Raw genomic sequence first — 12,641 nt, forward strand, 5'->3', positions numbered from 1 at the left:
CATGAAGTATTAGAGAAGATTTGAAATAAAAGCGTTGTTGAAGCTGCGAAAAAAATTGAAGGCATTGAAGCTTGCGAAAGCGTGCAATTAGAGGGGGAAAAGTCGATCCAAAGCATGCAAAACAAGTATCCTTGTCCCTGGTGATTAGCAAAAACTCTTCCTTTCTCTTCAAAGCATCCAATCCACTAACAAAAAAAACACTGCCATATAAATCAAGTAGTTGTGGATGTTGATATGTGATGAATATAAAAGCTGTAAGTGGCGTACAGAAGAATGTGTGCATCAAAATCTAAATGTTGTTCTGTCCTCTCCTATGTTTCTCTCTCGTGTACTTAAGTTTTAAGGCCGTGGTCCTCCCGTCTCTTTTCTTTTGCTCTGATAATTCCTTTTTCTTGAATTGCTTATGTACCCCCCCAGCTAAAAACAAGAATCGAGTAAAATGAAATCAACTAATTCCACTCATAGTAAATCAAGATTTAACGTGTCAAGCTACATGACAGATAGCGAGAATCAATCACCGATTACAGTAAATCTTTTATCTTACACTTATAAAAGAATAAACTGATGCATTCACGGCGAAAATAACTTAGAGCGGAATTACCGGAAGTAGTGGTGATACTGAAGGACAGAATGTGTCAGGGGCGAGCCTGAATAAGATGGAGGCAACAAGATAAGAAGCGATGAAGAAATGGGTCTTGAGTGAAGAAATGGTTCTTGAGTGCCGCCTGCACTTGTCCTCGCAATTCTTGAGTGCTGCCTGCACTTATCCTCGTCGCACATCAAATGGAGAAAGCTTGCTTGTCGGGGAACAAAAAGGGGTCAACAACCCTTTTGAAATTCCTTTGAAAGATTAACTTTTTGTTCATTTGTTGTCCCAGCAAGTTGTCCGCATGTTCACACTCCCTCAACACAAAGAGTCAAAGACGCTTTATCAACATGGGTACAGACCATAAGCCAAAATAAATAAATAAAGGGAGACACTATAGTTTGATTCCGGTTCCGCCAATAATGGTTGATTTCTTTGTTTTCTTTCTTAAGATGCCGTTGAGCCATAACCTTTAGCATCAGGTTCTTTAATGTTCACCGCTTATATTTTAATATTAGATGGTGGGAAAGGTTTACAAGACAAGAATGCAAAAGGAGAAATCTAATTATTATTGGGTATTGCTCAGAGGAAGTGTGAACCGTCAGTTAATTATTAATAAGTACTCAAATCTTTGATCACAAGCATGCAGAGTTGTTTTCTTAATAAGCCCGGATAGCAAACTTTAGGAAGAAATTCTTAAGAAAACCGTTCATCTTGAATTCAAACAAAGTAAAAAAAAAAATTCAATTTTACTCACAATAGTTTATTGGGATTAAACATGACAATTAAGTACAAATATTTTGCAAAATCCTAAAGAAAATTTTGTTACCGAGCTTCATGTACTCCACAAATTTCCCACTAGTATGTAACGAAAGAATAATTGTCCAAGTTGAACAGAGTATAATAAAGAATTTTTACATTTATTTTGTCTCCAATTCTCCATTGTCTCCACCCCCTACGACTCTCTGCTTCCACTTCCACCCTACACCACGCCATTTAAATCGCGCCACTGCATTGCCATGATTACGGTTCCTTCTCCACTGCTGTTTTCGAATCGTTGTCTCCGGTAGATGCGTCTTGAAATTGAGCCTTCTCAGCCGCTGCTTGCCTAATCTAGTACACCACCGCTTTGCTTGAACCTTCAATCCTATGCCAATCGGAAGCTCCTCCCAGGTGCTAAACAAGTGTTCAACAAAATGCTGGATAGAGAGAGAAGCTGAGATTCTTCTTTGTTGTGCCTCTCCGTGACTAAAGTCGCAGTTCCTACATTTCAAATGGTACTAGTTAGTTTCAATACCTTCAAGCTATCCTTAACCCATTAGCCCCTAATCGCTTTCCCCTTCAACCCATTATTACCTTAAATGCAGCGATACATCTACCACTCTTTGCCGAACCCATGTTCCAGCATTTGCTATTTACATTCTGTCTTTTAGCACTGGTCCCACTAATTGAAGTAAGCTTTTACGGGAGAGATGGTCGGCGACTGAGTTTGGTTTGAGAGATACCGAGGTTTACCAACTCACTGAGGAGGGCACATCTATAGTAGTGGCAACAAAATGGAAGGTGTGATGGAATGGGCTTTGGTGGCTAGCCCTAATAAGCCATCGGAGTATATATGAAGATTATGAGCTGGAACTGTCAAGGGTTGGGCACACCTTTGACAGGTCAAGCGTTGAGAGCCCTAATGGCTCAACAAAGGCCCAATATTCTCTTTCTTATGGAGACGAAGAATAAAGATTATGTGGTAAATCGCATCAAAAGGAATCTAAACTTGCAGCACTGTTTTGTGGTGAATCCTATAGGGATTGCTGGAGGACTAGCGGTACTATGGACTGATCTGGTGTCTTTGAATGTGGAATATGCAACCGAAAGGTTTATTAACTTGACTTGTGAGGAAAGCGCAAGCAACAGAACCATGAGGCTCACGTTCGTACATGCACCAAATGTGTTTCAAGAGAGACTCGCGTTATGGGAGGAGTTGAAAGGCCTTAATTCCAGCATCCCCTTCCATGGATTTGTCTCGGGGACTTCAATGAAATCTTATATCATTGGGAAAAAGTTGGGAAGAGGATGGCAGAGCATTATCAATTGGTAGCATTTCAGGATTTCCTGAATGATAGCTCGCTAATGGACTTAGAATGTAAAGGGTGTGCATACACTTGGGCGAATAATAGAGAGGGAGATGCATATGTTAAAAAAAGATTGGATAGAGCCCTATGCAATGTGGAGTGGAGAGTTTTATTTCCTAGTGCTGAAGCTTATGCCTTGCCGGCTATTGGATCGGGTCATAGCCCCATCTTGATTTCTTTACATCCCAAGATTACGAGAAGGAGAAAAGTCTTTAAGTTTGAAGTATTTTGGCTCGAGGACGAAGAGTGCAGTAGCATAGTAAGGACAGTGTGGAAATCCCCTGAACTGGTACATGCTGATTTATTGAGTAAACTAAAGAAAGTTTCAGGGGAGTTGGCTAAGTGGAGTGGGACAAAATTTTCGAATGCATTCTGGCAAATTAAGTTGCTGAAGCTGGAACTTCAAGAGATTACTAATTGTAGCCAAATTGGCTTGGACAAAGAAAGGGTGGAAAGCATGATAGGGCAAATAGAAAAATTATGGCAACAGGAGGAAATGTTTTGGGGAATGAGATATTGCATCAATTGGCTGAAATGGGGTGATAAGAATACCAAGTTTTTCCATGCTACCACGATTCAAAGAAGACAATGCAACAGAATTACAATGCTGAAAATGCCAAATGGGGAGTGGGAGTCGAGATCCCATAAGGCTGAAACAGCAGACCATGGATTTCTTTAAATCCCTTTATAGTTTCGAAGGTGCCAGAAATTTCCAACCAGTTGTGGATCAATGCCCATGCCTAGTTTCGAATGAAATGAATTCTTTCTTGGCTTCACCAGCAACAATGGAAGAAGTAAAAGAAGCTGTTTTTGGCATGGGGGCTACTAACCCTGGCCCAGACGGAATGAATAGTCACTTCTACCAACAACATTGGGAAGATATAAAGGAAGATGTGCTCAGCGCGGTGCAGTTCTTCTCTGACATAGGTACATTTGATCCCATAGTGAATAGAACTCATATTTCATTGATCCCAAAAGTCCCAAATCCGGAGACGTTTGACCAATTTCGCCCTATCAGCTTGTGCAATGTTGTTTATAAGATTATTTCCAAGGTCATGGCAAATCGTCTTAAATCTTGGTTACCAGAAATAATTGAAATGGAGCAAAGTGCCTTTGTGAAGGGGAGGCAAATCCAGGATAATATCATGATTGTACAAGAAGTCTTGCATCAGCTCAGAGTTAGAAAGAGGAAAAAGAAGTTTCAGGCGGTGCTTAAACTTGATATGAAAAAAGCCTACGATAGAGTGGAATGGGATTTTCTAGAAGCTTGCTTGTTGAGAATGGGCTTTAATGTTAAGTGGGTTTCCTGGGTAATGCAGTGTGTTACAACAGTTTCGTTCAGCGTTAAGTTTAATGGGGAACCTCTGCCTTATTTTCAACCCACACAAGGAATACGATAGGGTGACCCATTGTCCCCATACCTATCTATAATTGTAGCAAATGTGCTCTCGTCTCATGAAGAACGCAGTGGAGGAGGGTAGATTTAAAGGAATCTAACTCAGCAAGGATTGTCCCACATTAACCCATTTGTTATATGCCGATGACTCCATATTTTCTTCGAAGCAAGAATCACAGAATGTCAGACACTAAGTGAAATCTTGAATCAATATTGCTTTGCCACGGGACAAGCCATTAACCTAAATAAATCTGGAGCTTTCTTTGGTAATGGTTGTCCCGAGAGTCTAAGAAGAAATTTGGCACAGGAGTTGAGGGTCCCAGAAATTGAGAAAAGAGAGAAGTATTTGGGAATTCCATCTGATTGGGGTCAGACGAAAAAGCAAATGTTTGCATGGATTATGGCACGGGTAAACACGAAACTGGAGGGATGGAAAGAAAAACTCATGTCCAGAGCAGGCAAAGAGGTTCTAATTAAGGCAGTGGTGCAAGCTCTACCCCAACATGCTATGTCCATTTTCAAAATGCCAGTTTCTATTTGTTGTTCAATCGAGCAAAGAATTGCTTCCTTCTGGTGGAAGAATAGAGAATCAAAAGCTCGAATTCACTGGAAAAAATGGGATGTCTTGAAGAAAAGGAAAGACGATGGAGGATTAGGTTTCAGGGATTTAATCAATTTCAACAAGGCGATGCTAGGTAAGCACGCCTAGAGAATTGCACAAAACCCTTCCTCACTGTGGAGCCAAACATTCAAAGGGCTTTATTTTCCATAGGGAAATTTCTGGCATACTGGAAAAGGGTATCGCCCATCTTGGGGATGGCAAAGTCTATTGATACGGAGAGATGCTATAGCAAAGGAAGTGAGGTGGGCAGTGGATGATGGGAAAGAAATAAAAATCCGGGGAGATCGTTGGCTAAAACAGGGCATTATTGGAGGACCTGATAACCTAGGGGAACCACAAACAGTAGCAGAGTTGATAAGAATTGAGGAAAAGGAATGGAATGAACAAAAGATACAGGGACTTTTTGATGAACAGATTGTACATGAAATCCTAGCAATTCCTTTAAGCATACATGCGGAAAAGGATAAGCTAGTGTGGACTTGTAACAAGTCAGGGGATTATACAGTTAAAAGTGCCTACAACAACATCACAGCGCGGAAAATCAGCACCCACAAAGTCAGCCTTCGTCTTCGCATCAGACACCGAGAACTCTATGGTCTATGATTTGGAGCCTACAAACCCCTCCCCCCCCCCCCCCCAAAGATTCGAATTTGTTAATGGTGTATTTGTCAGTATGCACTTCCTACATCTGAAAACTTGCGCAAGAGGAAAATAATACCCGACTCGAAGTGCCCTTTGTGCCATCAACACCCAGGGACAATTGAGCACTTATTTTTTGCTGTGTCGCTGGACGAAGGCAGTTTGGGCTCACCCGGCACTAAACATACGAATTTCGAGTCAAGGTTTGCAAAGAATTGAAGAGTGGCTCTTGAAGTTCAAAAAACCCCCCAACAAACTCACCCTCGGTTGAGCTAGTCGCCGGTGTGCTGTGGAATATGTGGAAAGCTTGGAAACACTTTGTTTTACGATGGAGAAAGCCAGATCCAATCGCGGTGGTTGAGGAAGCCATAGCAATTCAGAGTAGCGTTAGGAGATGGAGCGAACTGAAAAACCCAAATGAACTTCAACGAGGAAACACACCGTCGGTTTGGTCTCCACCGAAGAAGGGCTCGCTGAAGATAAATGTGGATGGGTCGCTCAGTGTGGGATCATCTGCTGGAGCCATAGCAATACCAGCCTGACTTTACTTTTTACCTAAAATTCAAGAATTAAATTCCCTGACTAATGTATCCCCTTCTAAAGAAGAGATGTCGCTGCGCCAATTGCCTCTCTAGCAATACCAGACTTTGTTAGACTCAATGACGCAAAAGCATACACATTCAGCAGCTTGAATATAGCTTGAATAAGCTCATGAAACATCAGAGAAGATTTGAAAGCATTGTTGAAGCTGTGAAAGAAGTGGAAGGCATTGAATCATGCAAACGCGTGCCAATAAGAGGCGATAAGTCGATGATCTATTATGTTCTCTTCTTTTCTTGTCCCTTCTGAATAGCAAAAACTCTTTCTTTCTCTTCAAAGCATCCAATCAAAACACTAAAAAACACTGTCGAAGTTATCAGGTAGCTGTGGATGTTGATACGTGACGAACATAAAAGCTGCAAGTGGCGTACGGAAGAATGTGTGCACCGAATCAAATGTTGTTCTGTCTTCTCCTATGTTTCTCTCTCGTGTACTTAAGTTTTAAGGCCGTGCTTCTCTTGTCTCTTTACTTTTGCTCTGATAATTCCTCTTTCTTGCATTGCTTATGTACCCCCAGCTATAAACGAGAATCGAGCAAAATGAAATCAACTAATCCCTCTCAAAGTAAATCAAGATTTAAAGCAACAATGTCTCAGGTAAATCATGACAATGTGTGCTCTTTTTTGTTTCTTTAAATGCCCAGTTTGTGTGACAGCAACAAGGAATTGAATCAATTAGAACGTTTTTCTTTTTTTAGAAAAGTAAAGCTTTGTCCAGTGCTTTGTATAACTTCTCTGCAGCCTGCAAAAATGGAATGGGATCAAGAAAAACTTATCTATACAACACATCCACAATGTCTCAGGTGCATATGATTATTTTGTTATCAGCAAAAGTTGATATGATCATTGTAACATGGAATAGTTAGATACACAAATCCGTTCCGAAAACCAATCTTTGCAGCCTATCTGGATTGGCATGTCATTTTGCTTGATGCGTCCATAGCTAGAGTGAACACCATGGGGAAAAGGGGGTACCCTTGTTTGGGTTCCAGAAAAATTGAACAGACCATCTGTGACTCCATTCATCAATTAGGGCAGAGAGGTTGAAACCTTAGTCTGATGCATCGTTTACTACCATTTATAACATTTTCAAGTATCCGTCTGAGAATTGCCTTCAGCAAGTTGTTTTTCACCTCATTCATTTCCACATTATCACTGTCATAGAACATATTTGACAATCCTATGGATGTTATCAGAAGAGTAGGGGAAGTATGTGCACCATGTCATTTGCTAGTCTATATGTTGTCAACGTCAAACAAGAGGGATGTTCTACCTCTGTAATGAGGATAATAAAAATATATATATAAATGCTATTCTTCACATATAACATTAGTGACAATTCAGTAGTGAAGATAGTACGTTAGCTTTGTGTATCTGGGCTTGCAAGTGAGGAGGATAAAGGTCAAGATTGGCATTCTCTGCTAAACCATCGAACTCAGAATTAAGCATGCGAATGATCTCTGAGCTCTCGTTGTTGACAATTGTCTCAGCTTCTTATCCCATAGAACCTATCATAATGCGCAATACATATGCTTTGAGCACTGGCAACTTGCAAGCTTGAAGCACATGGAGCACAGTGGAAATAGAATAACTACTTCACAGAAATGTCACCAACAGGAACTGAATATTTTCCAGAGTAGATCGTACTTGCAATCTATTAAAGTTCTCTCAGATTTCCTGCTCCATTTATAGGGTCAGGCTCTGCTCCAGGTTCTTTAGCGTTGGAAGCAGGGAAAACCCACGCAATGTGTGTCACCATCTTTTGTTCTTTCCCACTTCGATTTGGCTACCTGACATTAAATAACTTTTTACATTGTTGTGTTGACATGGATCAATTCTCGGAAAAAACATCTGATGTTGATTCCTTGGTTTCAGGAATCCAAATTTTGGCATTCCTCAAGCGTGATGGATCTGGAAACTTTTGCAAATTTAAACAGTTCACAATGTGAAGCATCTCCAATGATTCTGAACCACATTGAATCATAAACAGCTTGCAACAATCATTTATATGAATTTTCTTGAGCTTCTTCAAGTTAGTCAAATCAGGCAACTTCACCAATGATGGAAGTTTCATGAGCTCTAATGTTCTCAGGTTCTCCAAACCTTCAAGGCCTTGAATCTTTGTTAGCTCATCACAACCAACAATGACCAAATCTGATAACGCTTTCAAATTCGAAAGATCATTCGTTGTTTTCATTCTCCGACAATACTTGATGCCCAAGTGTGACAAATTTGTCGGAAGCTTAGGTAGGCATTGCAAATTAGGACAGTGGAGCTCCAGTTTCTTCAGTTGAGAAAGGAGAACGGGATTGGAAGATAGGGCGGTGATACAAGGAGAAGACAACTTCAAGAACTCTAGCATGCGTAATGTTCCAATCCAACAAGCAATTGGAGCTGCTTCATGTTTAGAAGGACCCTCAAGATTAAACCCCAAAGTCAACCTCAAATTTCTCAAATTTATTAGGTTCGAGAAGTTTGGCAAAGTCTCCATCGAGGTTTTAAAACACAGATTGATCAGACTTTCTGGAAGCTGAGGCACTACCGAAATTCTACTACTACCCAATACCAGAATTTTCAGAATTGGTAGATTCCCAATTTCCTGATTATCGAAAGAGGCATTCAACATATTTGTTGAGATTACATCTCCATCCGAAAGCAAAGATTTAAAATCTCATGTTACCGTGAAAACTCCATTGAGGAAAGAGGATTCACAAGAGATTGGTACTACCTTTTCAATCAGAAGGAAAGGAAAAGAAATTGAAGTAAACGAAGCCTCCAGCAATACGTGTCAAAATCAGAATTGCTCTTGATAACCATTTTGCTGCTTTGTGCCTTGGTGAGGACTGTGATGAAGAGTAAAAACAACCAGCGAAGGATTTTTTCTTTTCTAATTATATTGGTTTTTTGTTAATGAGCTGTCATTCAGGTATTAGTTGTTTTAGATCTGAGAATGAGATATAAATTGTAAATGAGCGAGAGAGACAACAAGCTCTCAGATGAAATTTTTCTCCTGGGTTTGAGAGAAATGGCCATGGTAGCAAGAGATCATCCTCATCTGCTTTCGTTTATTTCTTTTCTACTCACCCATCTTTTTTCTCATGGTATCAGAGCAACTCTCTGAGAGCACTAAATAGTCACAAAACAATGGCAGCAAGAACTCCGAAATATCCTTTTTACATTCATGTAAACATTACTAATTTTGTTACGATAAAGCTTGCTGAGGACAACTTTCTTCTTTGGCAAGCTCAGTTTCACAGGTTCTTGCGGAGTCAAGAGCTATTTGGTTTCATCAGTGGTGAAGTCCCACCACCCACACAAAAGCTACGGGTTGAAGTCGAAGGGAAGGAGGTTGAAGCTGTGAATCCCGATTACTCATATTGGGTAAGGACTGACCAACTAGTGTCATCCTGGATTAGTGGAGCGGTCTCCGAGAATATTTTGGGTCTGATTATTGGCTTGGAGACGTCATATGAGGTATGGCAAACTTTACTGAATCGCTTTACACAGAAGTCAGTGGCTAGGGAGTTTGAACTAAGAGGGAAACTCCAAGCCTGCCAGAAACGGGATAGGCAATTGTCTGATTATCTTAGGGAATACAAATTAATTTGCGATCAGTTAAATGCAATTGGGAAGCCTGTGGATGAGATAACAAAGGTCTTCGGTGTTTTGGAGGGACTAGGATCGGAATATGAGAATTTTAGAACAATTATGTACTGCTTGAAGCCTCAACCAGACTACGATGAGGTTATATCGCAGCTAGAGAGATTTGAAACAAGGCTGCAAAATTATTCTTCAAACCAGTATAATCCTAATTTGGCCTATTATGGGCAAAGAAACACTGAGGTAGAGCAAAAGGTGGAATTTGACAGGGAGCTTGGTCAGCCTAACTTTGCATTTGTAGGCCAGAGAGGGAACAACCGTGGGGGACGTAACTATGGCAAAGGCCGTGGCTTTGACAATCGAGGTCGTGGTTATGGATATCAAGGAAGAAACCAGAATTACAGGTCATTTGGCTTGAACCAAAAACAAGAGGCGCAAGGGTTTAAACAACATAATAACTTTTATGGCTCGGGTCAGGGATTTCAACTTTATACAGGTTCCTCACAAAGGTATCAAGATATAAAGTCTTATTGTTCCCCAAATTTGTCATATAACAAGAACTTACAGGAAGAGAAAGCAACAGATGGCGTTAGATTGGCTTGTCAAATCTGCAAACGTCTAGGACATGATGCACTTCGATGTTGGTATCGGTTCGACAATTCATACCAAGGTGAAGATATTCCGACAGCCCTAGCAGCAATGCATCTCGAGGATCCTAAAGGCAGTGAATGGTACCCGGATACTGGTGCTACAGCCCACATAACTGCTAATCCGGGTATTATTCACAACTCCTCAAAGCATAATGGAACCGATACGGTAATGATAGGAAATGGGTCATGTCTTCCTATTGCTTACACTGGTAAAGCGTTTTTACATACTGAGATTGATGCGTTACCTCTAAATGATGTGTTGGTGGTTCCAGAAATCAAGAAAAATCTCCTTTCGGTTTCGAAACTAACTGATGATTATCCTTGCTCTTTTATCTTTGACAAAAACTGTGTCTATGTAAAGGACAATCGCACCAACACAACAGTGATGCTTGGAAGGAAAATTGGGGGACTTTATCGAGTGGGCCAGCAGGCAATCGAGGTTCTGTTTACTCAAAGACATAAAGCTGTTGGGGAAGAAGTGTGGCACCAGCGGCTAGCCCACACCAACACTCAGACATTGAAGTTTCTTCATAACCAGAAAATGATCCACTGTAATAAGAAGGCTCAAACCATGTGTGGAAGCTGCCAAATCGTAAAGAGTACTATGTTACCGTTTCCTTTGTCAGAGTCTACAACCCATTTTCCTCTAGAAAGGATTCACTGTGATATTTGGGGTCCGTCGCCAGTGAAATCATTTCAGGGTTTCAGATTTTATGTTATATTTGTAGACAACTTTTCCCGCTATAGTTGGGTTTATCCAATGAAGTTGAAGTCGGATTTTTATGATGTTTTTATTATATTTCAGAAATACGTAGAGAATCAGTTTGATCACAAGATTAAAATGTTTCAATGTGACGGCGGGGGAGAATTCACTAGCACGAAATTTCAGAACCATTTACAGGCTTGTGGCATAAAAAATTATGTCTTGTCTTTACACCCCGGAACAGAATCGGATCTCTGAAAGGAAGCATCGTCATGTGGTAGGATTGGGGCTAGCTATGCTTTACCACGCGAGAATTCCGTTGATATACTGGGTGGATTCATTCGTGACTGCCATTTACATTATTAATATGCTTCTGACTCCAAATTTGCAGATGGATTCTCCTCACAGAAGACTTTATGGGCAGAAGTTGAGTTATGATCATCGAAGGATCTTTGGGTGTGCTTGTTACCCCTGTCTCAGACCATATGCGCAACACAAATTCGATCCCCGATCACTCACTTGTGTATTCTTGGGTTACAGTGAGCGGCACAAAGGGTACTGTTGTCTGGTACCCACTGATGGCAAGATATACATTAGTCGAAATGTGACATTTGATGAAAGTTTCTTTCCATTTGCCAAGAAGCTAAATGCAGGGTTCCCTCATTATACTACTCTCTATAAAAAATGGGTTGAAGAGGTTGGTTTTCTGGATTCTAACAGTGAGGAACAAATGAGACGTCCCTCGAATTATCACACAGGCCATTTGCAAGAAGGTGGAGTCTTGGAAATTGGTCAAATTAGAATACCATTTACTGAGATGTCAAAGGATTCATCTACAACACACACACATTCTAGTTCTGGCCCAGGGGAGTTAGAAGTTCTTGCTCAACACACTGCAGAACTAGGTGTTAGTAGTATCAATCAAGAACAAATGAGTTCACCACCCAATCAACAATGTGGAACCTTTGTCCACCCTATGCAAACCCGACTCAAGTCTGAAATTGTGAAGCCAAACCCCAGATACGCATGCTTGGCTGAATATAATGTTCCCATTGAGCCAAAATTAGTAAAATCAGCTTTGGCACATGAAGGTTGGAATAAAGCGATGAAAGAAGAAATAGATGCCTTGCATGAGAATCAGACTTGGATATTAGTTCGGAGAACTAATCAGATGCATGTAATAGGGTGTAAATGGGTTTTTAAGACCAAGTTGGCACCTGATGGGAGTCTTGAGAAGTTGAAGGCACATTTGGTGGCGAAGGGATTTCACGAAGAAGAGGGAGTTAATTTTCTTGAAACATTCAGCCCAGTAATAAAACAGGCAACAATTCGTATAGTCCTTTCAGTGGCAATGACAAAGAAGTGGTCAATACATCAACTCGATGTCAAAAATGCTTTCTTACACGGAACGCTAAACGAAACAGTCTATATGGAGCAACCTCCCGGATTCACACATCCTACATTGTCTCATCATGTATGCCTACTTAAGAAGTCCTTATATGGCCTCCGACAAGCGTCGTGCACTTGGTTTGAGAAATTTAGTAATTTTCTCCTTGAATCTGGTTTCTTCTGCAGCACAATGGACCCATTGTTATTTGTGTTTCATAAGGGACCAGATATAATCCTACTGTTGCTATACGTGGACGATATTGTGCTAACTGGCAGCTCAGACCAGTTATTGACCGACTTAATCAAGTCACTTAGTATCAATTTTCAC

The 12,641-nt window shown here is 40.7% G+C and overlaps 1 long non-coding RNA gene across 1 annotated transcript; it reads right to left on the reverse strand.

The window, feature by feature from the left end:
* Nucleotides 1–1,283: 1,283 nt before the first annotated feature.
* Nucleotides 1,284–5,771, reverse strand: LOC130139973 (uncharacterized). Its single transcript, XR_008817985.1, has 3 exons — nt 5,634–5,771; nt 5,452–5,550; nt 1,284–1,849 (listed from the first exon to the last, which is right to left on the reverse strand). It is a non-coding gene; the product is annotated as an uncharacterized LOC130139973 (long non-coding RNA).
* Nucleotides 5,772–12,641: the final 6,870 nt, after the last annotated feature.

Source organism: Syzygium oleosum, unplaced genomic scaffold, assembly GCF_021117445.2.
Source record: "Syzygium oleosum isolate NSW1041296 unplaced genomic scaffold, Sole_v2.1 Sole_v2.14, whole genome shotgun sequence".
NCBI classification, from domain to species: domain Eukaryota; kingdom Viridiplantae; phylum Streptophyta; class Magnoliopsida; order Myrtales; family Myrtaceae; genus Syzygium; species Syzygium oleosum.